General features: G+C 46.2%; 1 protein-coding gene and 1 pseudogene across 2 annotated transcripts in view; one reads left to right on the forward strand and one right to left on the reverse strand.

The window, feature by feature from the left end:
* Positions 1-21,866, forward strand: part of NHS (NHS actin remodeling regulator) — a 339,957-nt gene that overhangs the window by 71,018 nt on the left and 247,073 nt on the right. The window lies entirely within an intron of this gene.
* On the reverse strand, positions 10,054-10,557 carry LOC106977672 (40S ribosomal protein S11-like; annotated as a pseudogene).

Here is a 21,866-nt window from a genome sequence, read left to right on the forward strand (position 1 = left end):
ATTGTCTTTATACGCATGCTATGGCTGAAGTCCAAGTAATTTTGGCTCATATCAACATTTGCTGGCTAGCAGTTTGGGAACAAATAGACACAGTATTAGCAAGATTTGGAGTCAACAGTAAAATTTGGACTTTGGCCACGCGTGTGCGCGCACACGCACACACACATGCACGCATGCACGCACACACACACACACACACACACACACACACACCAAACACACACATGGGGTGAGGGGGAAGAATTTTCTAGTCCTTTCTTCTTTAATCATAAAACAACAAGAAGAAACTGCTAGATCTGGAATTCTTTGAGGTCCTTCCTTATGTGTACCCTAAAGGGGTATAAAACTGTTTCTGCTTAGAAAGGTGTTTGTTGATTTCATACAGGAAGTTACGGGCCTCCCTGGGACTGTAGAGGTCTTTAAACTCCATCGTTGTGCCAGCCTCTTCCCCCTAGCCTTGTTGAGGTGATCTTTAAAACTGGGTTTTAAGGGTTCTCTCTGACCCTCTTGTGAAGTAAGTATGGCACTGTATTTTCATTCATGGCAACCTCCTGGGTAAAATGCTGGAGAGAAATGTGTTCTAGGACGTTTGTAATTATACTAGAAAACGTTTTAGTCGGAAATTTTCTTACTATGATCACAGTATCTCCAAAAGTTTTCGGGGCGTCTGGGTGGCTCAGTCAGTTAAGCGTCCGACTTCGGGTCAGGTCATGATCTCACGGTTCATGGGTTCGAGCCCCGCGTCGGGCTCTGGGCTGACAGCTCGGAGCCTGGACCCCGCTTCAGATTCTGTGTCTCCCTCTGTCTGCCCCTCCACTGCTTGCACTCTGTCTCTTGCATCGTCTCAAAAATAAATAAACATTAAAAAAAATGTTTTCACTGCTGTCTAGGAAAAAATCTTTCGACTTGTTAGATACTCCTGTGAGAGGCAAGGACACCTTGATATTGCCTGATGCTGCATACCTCTCTCTCTCCAGCCCTGGGGCTTTGGAGTGTTTCATGGGTGTTATGCAATGCTAGAAGTGGATGGGATTTCTGAGATGATAATCTGGGGTGGGGGGACATGATTTTATATCTTCGTGTTTGCTCTTCTGAGAATGAGAATAATCCAATTCCGTTTCTCCTCTCACGAATACCTACGGTGGTTTGGGGCCGCTCTGTGAATTTCAGCTTACATAATGTCATTTCAGGATGAGGGAGCCCAGCGTGCACTCGGAGTGAGACGCCCGCGCTCCCCAGACCTGCTTATGGTAACATGTTCCTCATGAACGAGGCTCCTCTCCCGGTTTCACGCTTCCTTAACTTTGATCTCTTACCTCTGGGCTTTAATGAGCAGGGGCTTTCTAGGAAGATCAGGAGAATTTCTGTTCATCTGTGTCCTGAGGAGAGGGGAGGCGAGGTACCTACGTGTGTGTGTGCATGTGCACTCGGGTGTGCAAATATATGTTCAGGTGTATGTGTGCACACACGTGTATTCGTTTATGTGCACCTGTGAGCGTGTGTTGACACGTGCACGCCGCCCGTTCTGAGGTCTATACTGTGCCCTCCAGAGGTGAAGAAGCCTACGCGAGGTCACACAGGTAGGAAGTGGCACAGCTGGGCTTTACACCCAGCCTGGCTGTCGCCAGCTCTTCCTTGGCATGCTACACCGAAAAGGATGTCCCCAGGGGAAGTGGGACCTCCTCACCTTTTTCCAGACGAAGGCGAATCTTGTTATGACCCAGCTCACCACCCGATGCTTTACTGAGCCATCCCAGGAGCGGACCTGGGAACCTAGAGTGGTAGTGTTCATGTGTTAGCATCGGAGGCTGTGAGTGGAGCATGTTGGTAGGCCGTCTAGGGCCGATTTTCGGTATTAGGTTGTATAAATGAGACAGACCTTGTGACCTTGATCACTTCCTATTGCCGCCTTCCCTTCTGCGTCTCTGCTAGAATACGCTTAAGTACGTGCTTGAGGAACCAGGAAGGAAAAGGGAGGCGTACCATTTATATGGAGTTCAAACCCAGGCAAAGCTAATCTATAGAGATAGAGGTTAGAAGAGTGGTTATCTCGGGCGGGGCCCAAGGCAGTCTGCTGGGACCCTGGAAATACTCCATGTTGTCACCCAAACTTTCACCAAACAGTACCCACCCATATTTTCTATCCACTGCTAACCTTGCTGTAGATAGATGTATGCAATGATCATTTGAGCTGTAGACTTGAGATCTCTGCATTTTGCTGTACATATGTGACCCCTCAATAAAAGAGTAAATAGAAAAGGAGGCATCGATAGTAACCCAGGCCAATATTGTAGAAGCCAGGCCGGGAATAGCAGGAAGGAGAAACAGGAGTATCTGAGTGAGAGTTAAAAGAAACACCAGTCATACGTTGAGAGACATAGATAGTTATTAATCTATAAGAATCAGAAGTCATTTCCAGGAAGACATAATTGCTTGTATTCAGCAGATGTGAATTTTATTGCTCTTAATTTCTTCTTTATTTTCGTGATTTGTATCCTGGCTTCCCCCAGCCCTGGCCACTTGTGTGTTTGGCCTGCCTTCATTTGATCATGGCTCTGCCTTTTAAAACAGTTGCTGCCGCCGCCGCCTCTCCCCAATTCGGAACGACTTACAAATGTTTGAACAGAGAAACAAAGACAGAATATGGGAGACATGGTCTGGTTTGTTGCAAATGGCTTTTCCTGCCAAGCTGTGGGGAACGGTATTCGGGCCAGCTTTGCTTTCCTAATTGGAACCATAGCTCCACAGATTGCCTTTAGATTGCAAACCGGAGGGCCCGCCGCCCTCCGGGACCGTTTCACGCCGGGCTGCTGTGCACCAGGGTTCTCCCTCTCGTTGGCCTGTACGGGGCACGGCGGAGTTGCCTCATCAAGACGGATGACTCTGAAAAGGAAGTAGCAGAACCCTAATCCTCTCTAGGCTTTATACATCTGTGCCGTTCTCTTCCTGCGCCCCCCTCTGGAGCTGTCATAACAGCAACAGTTAATGTTTACGGACAGCTCACTACGTGCCTCATGCAGTTCTAAGTATTTGGCACGCATTAATTCATTGCATCCTCACGAGCTCCGGAAGCTGGCGTTGCTGGTCCCCTGTTAGAGACGAAGTTAGACACAGGGAGACAAAGTCACTTGCCCAAGATCACATAGCTGGTGAGTGACAGAGACAGCATCTCCACCCAGTCTGGTTCCAGACTCTGAGCTCCCATCCACTGTCTAAATAGAATCCGTTTCCACCGTGGTGACCCCCACAGCTGTCGCCACACGGGCTGGACCTGGGCTGACACAGCAGCCGCTCGCTGCATGTGGCCGGCGGGCACTCGAGACATGAGGTGCTCTAAATGTAAAATACACACCGGGTTTCTAAGCCTTGGTGCAAGCCGCGACTGTAGAATAGATCATTACTGCATGTTTCTATTGATTGCATATTGAAATACTATTTTAGGTGTATTGGTTTCATGGAACGTATTATTAATTTCACCTGTTTCTTTTTACTTTTTTGTTTCACGTGGCTACTAGAAAAGTTAACAGTTTACACGTGGCTCACATCGTGGCTCTATTTCGGTCTCTAGCTCTGAGCTGAACCTTCTTTCCACCTTGCTCCAAATACACTAAGATTCTCTTCCAGCACGGTCATAGGTAAAATAGATCTGGGACTAACATGCCACAGATGAAATTTCTTTTACTGCCACCACCTTGCTGCTGCTGATGTACAATTAAGCTTTTTTTTTTTTTTTTTTTTATACCTGAGGGAAAGATCCAGACCTTTAATGAACGTCTGTTAATGTACTAGTTGTGGTACCAGGTCCTTGAATGTAATGGTGGCATTTAATCTTCGTAATTCTTCTATGAGATCAATATCGTCAGCCCCATTGTACAGACAGCAAAACTGAGGCTTCATCTAGCAACTTGTCACAGTTGCTATTGCTAAGCATTGGGCCAGGATTCGGATGTGGATCATCTGATTCCGGCTCTAGTGACAGTTTGCCCCCAGTGGACCTGCCTTGTATAGTATGTATCTCATCCTACATGCCTTTCTCATCTTTGTTAAATCCTTATGGGAAGGGAGTGTCACCCATAGCAGGTCCCAGTAAATGTTCAGAGAACTGAATTGCCTTAGTTCAGTTGTGTGAGAGGTCTTGATTCGAATATTTGCCTGCAACGTTTGGTATCTGCTCCGTTATTTCTCTTTTAAGAGCTATGGCTAGGTCACCAAGCTTGCGTCATTGGATTGTTGTTTATTATTTCCCCATGACTTCCTGTAGAAATTTCATTCCTTATTTGATTCAATAAGATGTATTAAGTATACTACATTTACTGTGCTAAGCCCTGCGAATCCACAGGAGGCCAGTAGGGTTCCTGCCATCAATGAACTTATCGTCTAAGGTGAGGTAGAGATATGGCAAGAGGACATTGCGATGAACATTGTTCCTACATTGCTAAGAGTAGGTGAAAGGGGCTTGGGAGCACATTGTTGGAGCATCTCATCTAAGAGCTCATAGGAGTTTCCCCAGAAGGAGAAGGAAATGCAAAGTTTCAGTTGCAGGTTAGTGAAAATTAAAATGTGACTTTTTTCCAAGGACCCTTTGAATTCTGTTCATGAGATTTTACTGTGGAAACAGAAAATGGAGGCTTTACGGAGACAGGAAGTGGAAAGCAGTGTGAATCTGAAGCCATTCTAGGGACCTATCATCAGGGCTCGTGGTTTCCGGTGCAGTGAGTGCTCTACCATTGGCTGGACTCAGCTTCTCTCTGGATCCTTCCCTTTTATGACCCTGAATCAAAGTCTGGCTTGCTTCTGTGTTTTCTTTTAGCTTTGACTTCGACCCATAATTTCTTCCTTCTTGCCACGTCTCCGTTCACTTTCTGGAAGAGAAGAGAGAGAGCGCGCCTGCTTGACCCAGATCATTTAAAGAAAATCAAGCCATCCCATTGGCTGCTGACCAGCCAATAGTTAGGCTACTCTTGAATCTAGTGCTCACCCTTGGTCCAATCAACTATGGCATGAGGACGGGCAGGGAGATAAGGTACGAAAAATGGCTGTTGAAGTAATCTTCCTACACATCAACCTCTTCTGGGATGTTAGACATTTTATCCAAGGATGTGGCATGGCATCAGATCACTGATTTAGGAAGTTCTTTTAATACCTAGAGAAGTAATATACAAGTTGGAAAAATGCAGGAGCCTGTCATTTTCATTGTACCAGATCAGGTCTGTGGATCCCTTGCTAGGGATTGTTTTAGCTGTGGCTTCACCATGCTTGTAATGCCATGCCCTAGAACATCATCATTTATTTGTTGTTAGGGGCCTAGGGTATTATTTCAATATTTGGGAATTGTCCCTCTGTCCTTCCCAGCAATAACTAGTTATTGACATATGTCCTCATTGCTACAGATAGATAGCTCATTCATTTCTTCTTCAGAAATCCATCCAGGTAGGCCCTCTTTGGGACAAGGATTGAACCTAACCTGGAAACCTCCCTTCCACCAAAATGGTCTATGGATAGAATTCCTTAAGTCCGGGAAAAAATGGCATCTTTAGTTTCACTAACCGTAAACTGAAACTTGATATTTCCTTCAATTCCAAAAAGACACAGACCACAGTAGTGCTACCTGTCCCTGTGACTTGCTCACTGATAGAAATCAAAGGCATTTCTGTATCATATTACAGTTTCTGGAGATATCTCAAAATATGCCCATTACATAAAAATCCTGGTGTAGTAGTAGACTCACCACTAGACCTTGTTATTTTGTGTGTTGATAAACACACGTAATATTCTGTGACTCAATTTTCTGGTTAGTATTTGGATAACTGCATTTTGACACAATTTATTTGCTTTACAATCATATATGTTGTAATTTATACATTATGAATTCTGAGAAGGACCCATAGGCTTCACCAGTCGGCCAAAGGAGTCATGGCACGGCAAAAGTTAGGAACCTCTGCTCAAGCGAGTAATCCTGTGCTGCATGTACTCAACCCTGGAGGCCACTGCTCACTCTGGGGTCTGTAATTCACTGGAGCTATACTGGTGTGTGTTAGTCTAAAGGAGGGAAAGCCTGGTGCTGAAATCCTACAGTGGTTCTGGGGAGACTGATTCAGGTGGTTTGTAGTCAAGGGACAAAGCCATGCAAGGAGCGGAACAGTGATTTAAAGAGAATGGTGGCAGGAGGCTTTTCTTTTCTTTTTTAAAAAATATTTATTTATTTTTGAGAGAGACAGAGACAGCTTGGGTGGGGGAGGGGCAGAGAGAGACAGAGACACAGAATCTGAAGCAGGCTCCAGGCTCTGAGCTGTCAGCACAGAGCCCTATGTGGGGCTGGAACCCATGGACAGTGAGATCATGACCTGAGCCGAAGTCGGACGCCCAACCGATGGAGCCACCCAGGCGCCCCAGGAGGCTTTTCATTAAAGCCACCCTGATGTACCCACCCCATGGTATATGTATGAACATGCTCCATGGAGTGCATGTCTGCTGGTATGGCACTGTTCTGGCCCCAGATGTTTTATATTATGGACTGATATGAGCCTTTAAGTTGTTGCCTCCCTTCCCTAGTTTAAGAGGAAGTAGGGTGGGCACACTGTGTGTAGATGCCCAAGTCTGAGTCTTTGGGGCCCTGTTGATTTATAGGCCAGTTGATGTCATTGGAGCTCATTTGGGCTGGGTTATCTATGCCTTCTCCATTGGAGAGCCAAGTAAGAGAAGCTGCTGGGTGGTGGGATAAAGGATTAAACTCAGGACAGGAAGAGCCACAGAAGATCTGGATGGGAGGCAAGTTGAGCACTCTTCACGGACACCATCTTATCATCATCCTGAGCCACTGCCAATCCCATTCCAGATGGGCATTAATGTAGGTTAGCTCTGAGGTGCCCCGATACCTAGACTCAGGACGACTGACTCCCTCCCTATTCTAGTAACAAGCAATCCATCCCCTCACTCTGCTGGCAAGGAGTTTACAAGCTCAGTTCAGCAGCTGAATGAGGGCTTGAAGGTTGGTGGGGGAAAAAGAGCACAAGTTTGGTGTAATGAGGCTGAGGTGCTAATTTGTACTGTTCTAGTGGCAGCTGTGTGATCTTGGGAGTGCCATATTGCTTCTGTCCACTTCAGCTTCCTCATCTGTTGAGTTCAGTAAGTCCCCTGCTTAGAATTATTATGAGCATCAAAGGGTCTGAAAACATGTGGAGAAGAAAAAACTTTGTGAGAGCACCAGGGAGTGGCATAAGGCACCTATGGGCTCTATCACAAGGGCCTCGTGGCGATTTCATGTTCTCTTTCCACCGAATGTTCATCCAAGAGAAGAATCTGAAGGGCTGAGGTTCCTTTTATGCCTGGAATACCTTTAGTGGTCATCTTCCAAGTTGCAATGAAAGGGCTTAATTTTATGCTCAATTAGAGTCCTTGTTGGTTTCTACCCTTACTAGGTTGAACTCCATGCTTGAGGATGAGGGACTGGAGAATAGGTGGATTTCCTTCTACTCATGGGTCCAATTTGGCCATCACAGATGGTCCCAGAAGAGAGGGAATCATGGGCAGCCGTGAAAAGCAATAATGGAGTCCCCTCTTTGATTTCCCTACCTACTACCCTTGTCAGGGGCTAGCTTCCCCAAAAACTGGGAGCTGGAATACTAAGGGTTTGGAGGGATCAAATGTAGTTTCTCATCCAAAAAATGGCTGGGAATTGTAGAGTTAAAAAAAAAAAGGAATTTAGCTATTGATCTGGACTAACAGCCAGCTCAGTAGCTCCCACTGGCTACCTCCCAAGACCCAAGAGTGATCCTCCTCCTTGTCCTAATCCTCTTTGTTCTCCTCTTCTTCCTCATCACATCACCATCACAAGCCTCGCATATTCCATAGCTCACCGCTGTAACCGCACTCAGTTGCACTAGGCAACTGAGGCTTAGAGAAGCCAAATGACTTGCCCACTGACAGAGCTGGTTGGATGGTGTCATTTAATCTTTTGTCATCTCTTGGTTTCTCATCCCAAATGGTATCAACCCTATTGCTCTGTTCCTGTAAATCCCAAGTTAGAGTTTAACTGCTTTTGCTGGATGTGGCGGTTGAGCCCCTCCCTAAATGCCATCACATTGCTTCTAAAGAGAGATGTGCCATGAACTGCAAGGGGGCACTCAGTTTGTAGCCAAGGCAGGAAAAACTCAGTTCTTCACTGGATTTCCTGGAGATCGTTGCAGACAAGTAACCCCCTCATGAGAGGAAGAAAATTCAGAATTTGCAGAGGGGATGCGAGATCCATTTTGTTGCCTGTCACCTCCGCCTGCCAGGTACCAGAATGGACGCTATGCCTTTTTGAGGTGGGCAGGCCAAGGGGATTTTGGTTTCTGGCCCCGGGAAAGTCTTAAGCTAAATTATAGAATGAAGTCCATTTGTTAAACCAGAAGAGTTTGGGTGACTGGTTTACAAAGTTGTGCCCATTGCGAGGCCTCTGAGCCAATTTAGATAAACCAAGACAGCAAACAATTGTCTCAGGGAAGGGGAGAGGGGAAAGAGAATGGAGCTGCTATCGTTTAATCCAGGCATCCTCAAATCCATGTTGGTGATCAATAAACTGTGAAAACAAGAAGCAAAAGCTTCGGAGAAGGGAACCAGTTGCAGCTGGCAGAAGAAGCCCGCCATTGAAACTGGTAATGCCATTTTAATTAGGCTAAACCATGAATGAGAACTGTGTTAAGACCTTCTCCTTGGTGCCCTGGGTCGCTAGGAGAGAGAATGTGCTTCCTTTGTGTGCTTTGCCAAAGCCCACCAGCTGCCACCTTGCAGGAGAGTTACATCTGAGTCACTGGTTTCCAAAAGGGTGACAAGTAGACTGTGTGTGGCTGAATGAGAGGGGCCTGTCTTTCCTTGATCCTGCCAGCTTGGTCCTGGACTTGAGCCATCCTAGCAATGGCCTTGATTTGTAACCGGGTTGGATGTTTCAAGAAGCTGTTATGAAAGCTGATTGGAGGACAGGAAAAATAGGGGTGGAGCAAGAAAGCTGTAAGACTGGGCTGGGCTTTTTGAGGATTCAGAAGTCCAGTTTTCTTTATCTCGTCACTTCTCAGGTTAACACTTTATAAGCTGATAGGGTCTTGTACTCCTGAGGGGCTCAGCTGTTGATGATGGCAATGATGATGAAGATAGTAATAATGATGATAATGCTAATAAAAATGAGTGCTCACTTAACAGCCACGTTCTATTTGCCAGGCACTGTTCTAAGTGCATGACATCAACGACCTTGGTCTTCACTCTAGTCCTTTGATGGGCGTTCTACTATTATCTGCAGTTCAGAGATGAAGAGAAAGCACAGAGAGGTTAAGTAATTTACCTGAAGACCCATAGCCAGCAAACTAGGGTTCAGAGCCAGGGACTATGGCATTTTGACTAGAGATAGATCTTGGGGAAAGCTCCCCTGGAGGCTTTGGACTCAAGTATGAAGAATACCATCACAGAAGAACCTTAGACTTCCAGCTTTAGGAGGTCAGGAACCACATGTGTCATGCTCACTGGGATATCCAGCACAGAATATTCTAGGCACAGTCCTTGTGCTTGTGCAGTGCTTGCTGATTCATTGATTTTTAAAAACTTAACCAAGTTTTAGTACATTTTTGTAACTTATATATTTTAGACAAAATCACATTAATAACCTGAAATCAAAATCTTAAGTCCAAAAATGATTATTTCCTGGGACCATTGGTTTTTGATAAGGTAGACAAATGTGCTGCCAGACATGAAACTTCGTTCCATGCAATTTCATGGATGAATGCCTACATTTGTGTTTCTTTGTTCACTCATTCATTCCATAAACATTCCACTGAGCATTTACTGTGCACCAGGCATTGTAGTAGGTGTTAAAAGCGGAAAGAGTAAGGTGAGGTCTTTGTCCACGAAGAGCTCCTGGATGGAGATATGTGCATTCATAGGTCAATGTTCATACACGTGTCTACACACGGATACCACTTTGGTCCAACCTTTCCCCTTATTTTCCCTCGCCTGCTCTCTGGGTCTTGCCTAAGGCTGAGACCTTCCTTGTTTGTTTGTATTTTTTGATTGGGAAAATTGTTTTCTTTGGGGGTGTGGGCAGACGTCTAGGCTCAGAACTTCTGGAATTGCTTCTTGGTGCCAGCGGCCTTTGTGACTTTGAGCACGATGAAATGTACAGTCTCGCTCAAGGGCCGGTACTCGCCCACTGTGACGATGTCAACAATCTCGACGTCCCCAAAGCAGGGGGACAGATGCACACACATGATCCTGTGGTGTTTCTCAAAGTGGTTGTACTTTCAGATGTAGCAGAAGTAGTCTCGGTGGATGAGTGGTCCTTTGCATCTTCATCTTTGCCACTGCACCAGACAGAGTCCGCCCTTGGATGGAGACATTACCAGTAAAGGGGCATTTCTCGTTCGTGTAGGTGCCCTCAGCCGCCTCCTTGGGTGGCTTGAAGCCCAGACCGATATTCTTGGACTATCGCAGGAGCTTCTCCTTGCTGGTTTCTCCAAGCAGGACCCTCTTCTTATTTTGAAAGGTGGTTGGCTGCTTTTGGTAGGCACGCTCAGTCTGAACGTCCGCCATCTTGCCGGCTGCCTGAAAAGAGGCTAAGACTTACCATGTTTTACGTGGGGTTACAATTTTGTTTAGTGCATGTTCGTGTGTGTACCTGTGTCTTCTGTTCAGTAAGGGATTATTAGCTACCTGAGGCGAGTTCCACTGCTAACCACCTTTGTGGCCTCTAGACCAGTGCCACTCCCTAAGTGTGGTCCATGAACCGGCAGCATTAGCATCGCTTGGGAGCTTATTAGGAATGCTGAACCCAGGCCTCACCCTCAACCCTACTGAATTTTAGTAGCTCTGGGGGTAGGGCCCAGGGATTTGTGTTCTGCCAGTTCTCCAGGTGATCCCAAGGCATGCTCAAGTTTGAGAAGCACTTCTAGGGCTGGAACCCAGGTCTTGTCACGTGTGGGTGCTTCATAAATAATCTTTGAATGATTGCATGCACATTGACATTGAGTGGGGGAAGTGGGTTGATCTTACTAGGTCTGGGCATGCCTCCAGGTATCCATTTTGCCAAGTCTGAGGAGGCTGTGGGGCGATGGAGTCATATTTCTTTCCCTCTCGAAAAATTTGGATGGACGCACTTAAATGGCTGGGAAGATAGTCTCCAACGGCATTGCTGTGGGAAATGGTGAACAACTGAGCGTGTGACCTGAAGGGAACAGAGTGAATGGGCCAGTTCCTAATGAACGCCCAGAGATAAAACAGGGAGAAGTGAGAACTCCATGCGGATGGTTTGGGGCAAGATGGGAAAGCCACAAGTTGGCAAGAATGGTATGCTTGGGACTCTTGTCTGTTTCAGGACTTATTAGAAATTAAAGCCTCCCTGTTCCTGCACATGTGGCAGAGCCTGTTTGTAAATCCATTTCCCTTTCCGTTTTCTCGAACTCTCTTCTGCCTCACCAGCTCCTCCCTTCTCTCTACCCAAGCGGGTATTGTTGTCCAGACTTTGAGCAGAGTTCAAGTTACCCTGTGGCATGACATCTGTCAAGGGCAGGGATGTTTGGGCTTCTGTGAGTAATCAGCAGCTGCTCTTTGGAGTCCCAGTTTTAAGGAATCTCCCTCCCTCAATAGTGTGATCGTTCCCTCCTCCCAACACCTCCCCTCACCGCCCCCCCCCCCCAAAAAAAAAAACCTTGCATAAGAGCAGTTGGCTCAATATAATAAAATACAGCTTGGCATCAGGAACTACATAAACAAGAGGCATTTAATAAACTGTGTAGCGTTTTGGCAGTTGCAGGGACGATAGCAGCCAAGGAGACACATATGGCTGGCTTAGCAGCATCCTGGACTCATGGGAAGAGGATCCCGGGTTTAGATCCCTGCGATGAGTGGTGGGGTGAACAAGGGGTTAGAAAGACTAGGGTGGACTCAGCATCCTTGGGGACTCAGCCGTGCCCAGGTTTTCCTGAAAACAATGCTTATTTATTTGACACACCACTTACGTAGTGCTTGTTCTGGGCCAGGCATTCTTCTCTAAGCCCTTTACACTTTTTGTTTAAAGGTAGACTCTACACCCAATGTGGGGCTTGAACGCACAACCCTGAGATCAGGAGTCGCATGCTCTGCTTTCTGACTGAGCCAGCCAGGTGCCCCAGCCCTTCACACTTTCTTAAAGCAGCTTTATCGAGGTGTAATTTGCATACCATAAAGTTCACCTGTTTTGAGTGTACCATTCAGTGATTTGGGGTAAGTTTACAGAATGGTGCTGCCATTATCACCTTCTGATGGCAGAACATTTCTGTTACCTCTTGTGCCCAGTCAATCCCCAGTCCCACCCCCGCCCAGGCAGCCACCAACCTCCTTTCTGTGTCTCTCTGAATCTGCCTTTCCTGGGGATTTTATCTTTTGTGAAATATGGGGGTAATGTTTCTTTCACTGAGGATAATGTTTCTGAAGTCTGTTCCTTTTTATTGCCAAACCGTATTCCGTGCTCTAGATACAGTGCCTTACATGTATTACCTCAGTTCGTCCTCCTAACAACCTCATGAGATAGCTTCTTTTATTACCACGGAGGAAACTGAGGTACCGTTAGTAATTTGAAGGGTCATGGTTCAAACCCAGGCAGTGTGGCATTATTCTGTGTTCTTGGACCCTCTGGCTTGCGCTGCCTCTCCATGGGTACAAAATATGTATTCATTTCTAATTTGGCACATTTGATTTAGATAATGACCACTGCATTTCTAAACATGCATGGCTTAGTTTTATGCAATCTGATCAGATTTTCTTGAATGCCTAATTTGTGCCGGGAACTTTGCTGGGTGTTGTAAGGGATTGAGATGGGTTTCTCATTTCAAAGAATTTAGCGTTTTGTTCGGTCGACAAGACGCCGGTGCACATGATGTACATCCTCTAGGGCCATGTGGGATAGACGTGGTCTAAGGCCTAAATGCATACTCTAGGTGTAGCAAGTCAACAAGAAGAGGTTGATGTCAGTGAGAAGAGCTGAGGAAAAGTTTTCAGAGGAGTTGGCCTTGAGCCACTTCTAGCCCCTTGGCCTCATCAGTCCCCAGTTGCATGAGTAGAAGCTGGTAGTTGTTGAGAGCCTGCCCTATGTCTTAATGTCCCTTCCACCCACAGAGCTTTTGGCTTGTTATGTTCCGGCTTCTAGATCCCATCTGTGTGTCTATAATTATACAAAGAAGCTTTTCCTCTTAAGCTGTTTTTAATAGAAATGTCTTGAGGGGGTTTTGCTCTCTTTAGAAAAACTAGTTAGCCAAGGCACAGGGCTTCGTGTGTGTGTGTGTGTGTGTGTGTGTGTGTGTGTGTGTGTGTGTGTTTTAAAATGCCTTATAACATTTATTTCTTGGGCTGGCCACAGAAATCTGGCAGATAAGCATTCAGGAATTAGAATGGTACACGGAACTGTACTTTAGACTCTAGAAGGCCTGGTTTAGGTAGCTTGTGCTGTGTAACAAACCACCCCAAAACTTAACGGCTTAAAACAACAACCATTCATTTGGCTCGCAGTTCTGTGGGTTGGCTGTGTAGTTTTTCAGCTCTGGGCCGGTTCAGCTAACCTGTGTTGGGCTTGCGTACATCTGTGGCCAGCAGGCAGGTTAGTCGGTGGCTGGGACGAGTCTGGCTGTTAGCAAGCTGTTAGGGCACAGCTGTTGGCTAGAGTGCCTTAGTTCTCTTCCGTGTGACCTCTTATCCTCTAGCAGGCTAGCTTGGGCTCGTTCACAAGACAGAGGGCTCCCCAGGGCAGCAACAGGGGGCAAGCCCCAGTTCCCAAGCACTTTCCCAAGCCTCTGCTGTATTATGCTTCCTGACGGTCCGTTGGCCAAAGCAAGTTACGCGACCAGCTCCAGTTCAAGGAGTGGGGAAATCAACTCTACCGGCTGATGGGAAATCTGCTGTGCCGTGTCGCAATCTGCCGGGAGAGGAAGAATCTGTGGCTACTTTAATAATCATCCACAAAGTCAGAGTGTGTAATGGCAGTAAGGTCGGCCAGCATCTGTTAAAGGCTTAACAAACTGCAGGTACTGTTAGAAGTATTTTGTAGATGGATCTTCAGTCACTGAAGCCCTGAGCGCTAGGAGTTACTGTCCCCTCATATTTCGCAGGAACACCTTCGTCCCCGAGAGAGGTTAAGCAGCTTGCCCAGGGACACACAACCAGTGAGACGCAGCCCCAGGATTCTCACCCAGGGAGTCTGGCCCTAGAGCCTGTGGGGTTTCAACCACTGTGCTGTCTTGCCCGTCACAGACAGTGAAATTTAATTGATGTGCCGCCTAACTGCAGGAATAAGACGGGCGTGTACGAACATGTATTGAAAACTTAGGATGTGCCTGGCCCTGTTCCAGGCACTTTACACACATTGTGGCATTCCATTCCCACAGCAGTCTGATCCATGGAGGACTGCTTTTATCCCTGTTTTACCGGTGAGGAAACCAAAGCTCCAAGACTTCCTATAAGTAAGTTACCCGTCCAAGGTTGCACAGCTCGTACACGGGCAAGCTAAGACTTAAGTCCAGGTCTGGAGAGTTGGTGTCGCCAGCTAGTTCACAACATCATTTCACCCATCTGGACTTTATTTTGCGGTCTCTGTGTATGGTTGGGGGGGGGGTCGGGGAAGGGGGATCTGGGAACTCTCGAGAACATAGATGGTAGTAAAAGAAAAAGGCAAAAAGGACATCGAGAGATGCAGCTATAGAGTTGTCGTCACAGAGCCCATGCATTTGCCGGGGGGACAGCTGTTTGCTGTCCCCACCCTGTCAGGCACCGTCCATGTGGTTTTCTTAGGAAAAATGGTTAGGTTCTGTTCCTATACTCTATTGATCAGGGGAGGGAATTAAATAATATAACTTGGAAACATTGCCGTAGATGACGATGGTGGTGATGTTGGTGATGATATTCTGCTCTTTCACAAGATTTACATGGTCACTGGGCCACCTCCTGCATCCCCAAGAGCCCTCACTCTTCTTCATTTGGAATTACACTAACCCTGCAGAAACCAAGAGCCAAAAATATGAAAAGCCAGGGACTGCAAGAGACCACTGCAACCCTAGAGTATCGGAGTCAGTGCATGACTATCAGAAGCCATAACTACCAAATCTGTCCTGGATTGACCAGCACCCTGAAATGAGTCCCCACCTGCACATCCCTCCCCTCGGAGTTCAGGGATGGAGAACGACTCCAGTCTCTGAAGCACCCTTGAGTTCAGGTAATACAAGGGAAATGAAGATGATGGGAGACGTGTTTGTTCTGGATTTCTCAGGTTGCTCCAACAGTCAGGTGCAAGGAGCAACTTGGAAGATCCAAGTCTCATGGTCCACTGGAAAATGTCCCACCGCAGTGCTCAGCTAAAAGGATCTGTCCTCTCTTTGTCCCACCATTGTCCTCCCTTACTTTGAGAGCAATTTCAGGAAAATACTAGCGCAAAATACCCCAAGTTCTCGCATGTATTAGGGTCTCCTTTTAGACCAGAGGCAGCCATGTCATGGTGGCAGTGAATCTGTGGACACAGAAGAGTAGGAGGGTGTGAGTTGGTGGGGAGAGCCACCTGTGTGGCAATACCAGCCTGCCAAAGCAAGGCAGCCATAGTCTCTGATGCTCTGGCCGGCAATATTTGGACACTGGTGTTACGTTTGCAAAATGCCTTCAATTCCAGGGAAGACAGATGTAGAACAGAAGATGGGAAGTTGCCACCCAGTTGTGAGGGCATGCTCCGTGGCCAGCTGGTCACTGATGCACACATGTGTGCTCACGAGGGTGCTGGGATAGCTGCGATCCATGTTTCAAGGTCAGGTGGCTTGAGTGGTTACAAAAAGGTGTCTGGGTGCAGAGGTTGACCAGGACTCAGACTCAGGAGCTTTGGGGTGCATTTGGCGACAGTGCAATGATACTGCAGAGTGAGTAAATGATGCGGTTGACCGCTCCACTCATAAAAGTCCTCGGAAATGCCCCAAAGCAAAAGATATGGAAGGAATTAAAGTAGCACTTTGGAGGCCTCCATTGAAATTTCTTTTCTGTGTGTCATATGTGGTCAAGACAGCAGCAGACAGCATGAAAGGAAAGGGCTCTTTGTGCCCTTGTCAGCGTGGGGCTCTGATGGGGGTGAGGTTGTTCATTGTTAATACTTGTAATGGTATTTGTGGAGTGGAAGAAAAAAATGAGATTCCCTTCGGCTAATTTCTCAGATTGCTGGAGTAGTATATGAAGGGGCAAAGTACTCACTACACAGTGGAACCTAGGATATAGGAGAGCATTCGCTTTTTCTGGAAATACACCATTTTTGTGTGTGCTTTTGTTTTCCACCTTTTTGTATGTTTATGTGCAGCAATATTCATTTGTCCCTTTGTTTCATTTTGTTTTGTTTGTTTTAGCCTCATCTGCTTTTTAAAGCATCAGGTTCTTCAGTGGGTGCTGCTGATTTATCGTGGGTAACATCCCACGTGCCAAGGCTGTTCCCTATATGTTTGCTGGTGGAGTTCAAATCTGGCTGGGTGCTTAGCCAGTGGTACCCTCCAGGCCCCAAGGGAAGCAGCCTTCTGCCCGTCCATTTTGCAGGTTGCGCTCCTGTCCTGGCAGACATCATCTTCACTTTATTGACTGGTGAGAGAACGGCGGTGGGGTGGGCAGGCGGGCGAGGCTGGGAAGGGGGAGATAGAGATACCATATGGAAGTGGTTGGAAAACAGATGGGGGAAGTCTGGAGAAACCCAATTTGTTGTCTTCAGGTATTTTAAGGAATGTCTTAATATTAGGGCGTTAGGATTTCAGTGCCCAGGACACTGACACAAAGCAACGTCCCAGGTAGGATTGGCATATAACTAAACACTGAACAATGATATTTACTCCAGGGCTCATCAGTCAATGGAAAACCCAGGTCTGTGTCTTGAGCAGGTTTTCAGTACAAGGAGTTGGCCAGGGCTGGGGTAGTCAAGCACCTACCTCTTAGTGGAAAGAAAAGAGTCTGAAAATAATCTCATTGTAATCTTGTCAACAAGAAAATGGATAGGAGGAACAGAAAGTTCCTTGGCATCTCTGGGGAAGAAGCCATTGCCAGGAGATCTGTTATCCACTGTCAGAGTCCTAACGTCTCATTTTTTATGATCATCTCTGGTCAGTGGGGGGTTGATGGAGTCTGAAAACCTAGACCTTCCTGTCCTGGGCGATGTTCCCATCCAACTTTTATGCTATTGACTGTACCTTTAGAGGCGACAGAAGATGAGTGATGTGTTTGATGTCACGATGTGAGAAACTGGGCACTCTCTTAGTAGGTTCCTTTCGTAGGCTTCTGTTGAAGAAGTCAGATTTGCAGTCCCGTGTAAGCGCTGAATGTGTCCTCAAACCAGCCGTTAATGTGCAGTGGCCAGCACCCTCTGGGCTCAGCATCTAGTCCCGGGGTGGGACCTGAGAAACTCTGGTCCTCAGGCATGGTGAGATGGAGGGACAGCCCTGGGGCTCCAGCCACACTCCTAATCCAGTGCTCTCTTCTCCATTGTTTGATCCCTGGCTCCTCTCATCCCCTACTTCCCTCGATGCTCCTAATGAACCAACCTGGTCCTTTGAAGCTGCCTTTTCCTTCTTTTAAATTGTGACAGAAGACACAGAAAAGTACTTACTTTTATTTACAACAAGGGGACACATCTAGTTTCCCCCAAACGCTTGCTCTTTCCTTTCAGTGTCAAACATACGGTTTCATCTCTGGTTTCATTTCAGACTCAACACATGAACTTAAATAAGGTCACGCTATTATAAGAGTTGGGTGTTTGGGGCTCCTACTACTTAAGGACTTTTTCTTGAGGGTGTGGGTCATCAAGGGGTGATGTCACCTTTTCTAGTGATTTGAGTTAGATTTTAGGTTACCATTCTTCCAAATGATAATACCACCAATTCTTAAAATTTTTTTTTAACGTTTATTTTTGAGACAGAGAGAGACACAGCATGAATGGGGGAGGGGCAGAGAGAGAGGGAGACACAGAATTGGAAACAGGCTCCAGACTCTGAGCCATCAGCCCAGAGCCCGACGTGGGGCTCGAACTCGCGGACTGCGAGATCGTGACCTGAGCTGAAGTCGGACGCTCAACCGACTGAGCCACCCAGGCGCCCCAATAATACCACCAATTCTAATTGAACATATTTTTAGAACCTGAATTTTCTTTCTTTCTTTTTTAATGTTTATTTATTTTGAGAGAGAGAGTGCATACATGTGAGCAGGGGAGAGGCAGAGAGAGAGAGAGAGAGAGAGAGAGAGAACCCCAAGCAGGCTCTGAGTTATCAGCATAGAGCCTGACGTGGGGCTCGATCCCACAACCATGAGTTCTTGACCTGAGGAGAAATCAAGAGTTGGACGCTTAACTGACTAAGCCTCCCAGGCTCCCCTCTCTCTCTCTCTGTCAAATTAAAAAGAACAAAAGAATTCTTGGTGAGGCCAAACTCTGATGATAACTAGACCTTTGTGTGATCCCTGGTTTTGGTCCCATAGGCAGGAAATCCCTCTCCTGAAATCCCTTCCCGTGGCGCCCTGAAGCAGCGAGCCCCCGCCCTGAGACGCACTCCCTGTTCTCCTGGGCCCACCCTGTATAAGGCTGACCCTGCCAAAGGCTCACCCCTCAAGCTGCAACAGGCAGGCTTTTAAAGTATTTTACAAACTACAATGGACGGTGAAGAGCCTCATTGTTTTGGGTGTCATGGTGAGCTTATTCCTTACCGTTTTTTTTTTTTTTTTTTAACCCTGGCAAATAGCTCTCCAGGAGAAACCAGCAGTGGATGTGGTAGGTGAAAAGCATAAACGAATTCCATGCCATGTCCAGAAATTGCATGGCTTTGTTTCCTTTGTCTGTTACAGTGGATGAGTGTGTCCACTTTTATATGCTGGTAATACAAGCAGAAACAGTCCGTTCCCAAATGCCCGAGGTGGGAGCGTGGTGTGGTAAGAGATAAAAATCACTATGGTGATTTATATTAATGTGTTCAGATCCACAAATTTGTTCTCTCCCATCAAGAGTCCATAAGTGTATTTCACATGCTTTTTATTAATTAAAAAAAAATCTAATTAAGTTGGAACCTTAGCCCTTATCAACGACATGACATGCGTTTCCTTCCATGTTGTAGGCCAGCTTCACCCCCATATCACAGAGCTGATCATCTGATCTTTCAGAAATACTTCTGGTTAAGAAAAAAACCTTGTGTGGTTTCTCGTTCATTTGGGTTTTTTTTCTTTTTTTTCCGTTTTTTTTTTTTCTTTTTCTGCTAAAATCCAGGCTATCCAAATATTGGGTAAAGAGCCAATTAAGTAATTAATTAGTAATTCAATTTCTTTATTTAAAAATTGTTTAATCTTTTATTTATTTCTGAGAGAGTCAGAGAGACAGACAGAGTGTGAGCGGGGGAGGAACAGAGAGAGAGGGAGACACGGAATCCGAAGCAGGCTCCAGGCTCCAGGCTCCGAGCTGTCAGCACAGAACCCGATGCGGGGCTCGAACCCATGAACCGTGAGATCATAACCGGAGCCGAAGTCGGACACTTAACTGACTGAGCCACCCAGGCACCCCTCCAACACATTTTTAAATTGAAGTATAACATGGGCGTGAAGAGGTGTAGCACAGTCAGTTGTACAGCGTGATGAATCGTTCCAAGCTGAAGACAGAACAAGAAACAGAACATCACCAACACCGCAGAAGCCCTTCTTGTCTCTATGTAGCCCAGCCCCAGGACAACCACTGTCCCGACTTCTCACACCATAGAGTAACTTTGCTTGTTTTCCACGCTTGATATAAGTGGAATCATACAGGATGTGCCTTTTTGTATCTGGCCTCTTTTGCTCAACAGATGCTTGGGAGATTCGCCCCTGTCATGATGTATGGGACTGGCTCATTAAGTCACATGTAATTCCATTGTAATAAGGAATGCAGTATAGGCCACAATACATTTATTTACATTTACAACACATTTATTTATCCTGTCTATTGTACATAGGCATTTGGGTATTTCCTGGTTTGGGGCTATTACTAACAGTGCTTCTGCGAACATTGTTGTACGTGACTTTTGGAGAACATGTGTTTGTATTTCTCTTGGCTATATATCCGAGAGAGGAAATTCTGGATCATTCAAGAGAGACTATTTAGCCAGAAATCTTGTTTTGTTTCTGTCCCTCATCTTATACACATGAAGGTAGTTACGGGATTTTAGGACTGGAGGGGGCCTCACAGAATGTCTATCTAGCTGGTGTTTTCCTGATTCTGCCTCACCTCGCTCTAGGAGCTCAGGGGGCTTTGCTGAGGGGAGCGCAGAGCTTGGGTGGGGCTTTGGGGCTCTCTGCCTTCGACCGGAACAGCGCCCCTCTTATCTGACTTGTAGACACTGTTGGAGTTCCGCACAAGATTTTGTTTTCAGAATGAGTTCTGTAGTCAAAGAAAGAAAAAAAAAAAAGAATGTTGAAAACAGGTGATTTAAGTTTATTGTCTTCACTTGAGAGGAGAAAACAGGCCTATGTGGCCAACCCCCGCAGGCTGATGCACCTGGACGGTGCCGGTCCTTTACGGGTGTCACTTCGCTCAGTCCTCACATCGACCCTACAAGGCAGCCGTGTCCTCATCCCTACTTTACAACCGGGGAAACTGAGGGGTAAAGTGGGTAGGTGACATTCCTAAGGACACACATATATAAAAGAGACAGAGCTGAACTCAGGCATTCTGACGCCAGGGCTTCACCCCTTAATTATCCCAACTAGACTATTCTGCCCCCATGCACTGTCCATTTCACAATCTCTCACAGACGGTCAAGGGCCTGCGTGATACATTATGGTGACAGTGGTTGATCCTTTTGGTCCAAATTTTTGTTTCCCTGGTAAAGTCCAAGAAGCCCCTGTGTAATAGGCCCAAATTAAAATGATCCCCCCTCTCCTCTCTTTTCCACTAAGTCCATTTCAGAGCAGAATTTAACCCTTTGTATTTTCCCCTTCCACATGAATCCTCTGTGATTATTGCTGGGAACCTGTGGGATAAGCATGATAAGGATTACTAGCCCTTATTTTGTCATTCTTTCTGCTCAGATTCCTCCAACTTCCTCGCTGTGCTCTAGCCACCCTGGCCTTCTTAATATGCCCCAGGACCTTTGCACTTGTTGTTCTGTCTAGGTGGAATTTTCTTTCCTCCATGTTCTCATGGCTTGCTTTCTCATTCCCTTCAGGGCTCTGCTCAAAGTCACCTGATGGAAAGAAGCCTTCTTTGACCTCTGTCTATAAAATTACCTCTTCATCACTTTCCACTTCCTGGCCTGCTTTACTTTTCTTTAAGGTACATCTGCTACCTGGTACATGATATTTTGATTTGCCTTGTTTATTTTATATCCATTAACAGGCAAAGTAGGCTTCGGATGGTCTGGGGGTTTTTGCTCTTTGTGTATCTCTGGCACATCAACAAATATTGAATGAATGAATGGGGGGATGAATGGAATGAATGAAACTGGCCTTAAAATTCAGAAAATTGATACCCAACTAGGGTAGCTGGAGCTAGTATTTAATGGGGGAAACTTTTAGGTGCTGTATCCTTTAACATTTCCAGTATTATTTATTTTTGTATTCTCTCTTTGTTTCTTGATTATTCTTGCCAGAGGTTTATCTTTTCATTAGCCTTTTCAAAGAACCAGCTTTTGGTTTTGTTGAGCCTTTTATTTTATGCCTTTCTTCTTGTCCAGCTCTATATTTATTTACTTTGGTTTGTATGTATCTGTTTTATCTTTGCGCATTAAAGATTGTTTGAGAGCTGAGACCGTATCCAACCACAGCTATGATGAGGCCTGCTGACTAGATTAGATCTTTGAAGCTCTGTGTCTGGGAACCCGTGGGTTAGACCCCTCCTTATCCTGCCCTCCCAGTTTTGC

The sequence above is a fragment of the Acinonyx jubatus genome, chromosome X (assembly GCF_027475565.1).
Source record: "Acinonyx jubatus isolate Ajub_Pintada_27869175 chromosome X, VMU_Ajub_asm_v1.0, whole genome shotgun sequence".
Taxonomy (NCBI): Eukaryota; Metazoa; Chordata; class Mammalia; order Carnivora; family Felidae; genus Acinonyx; species Acinonyx jubatus.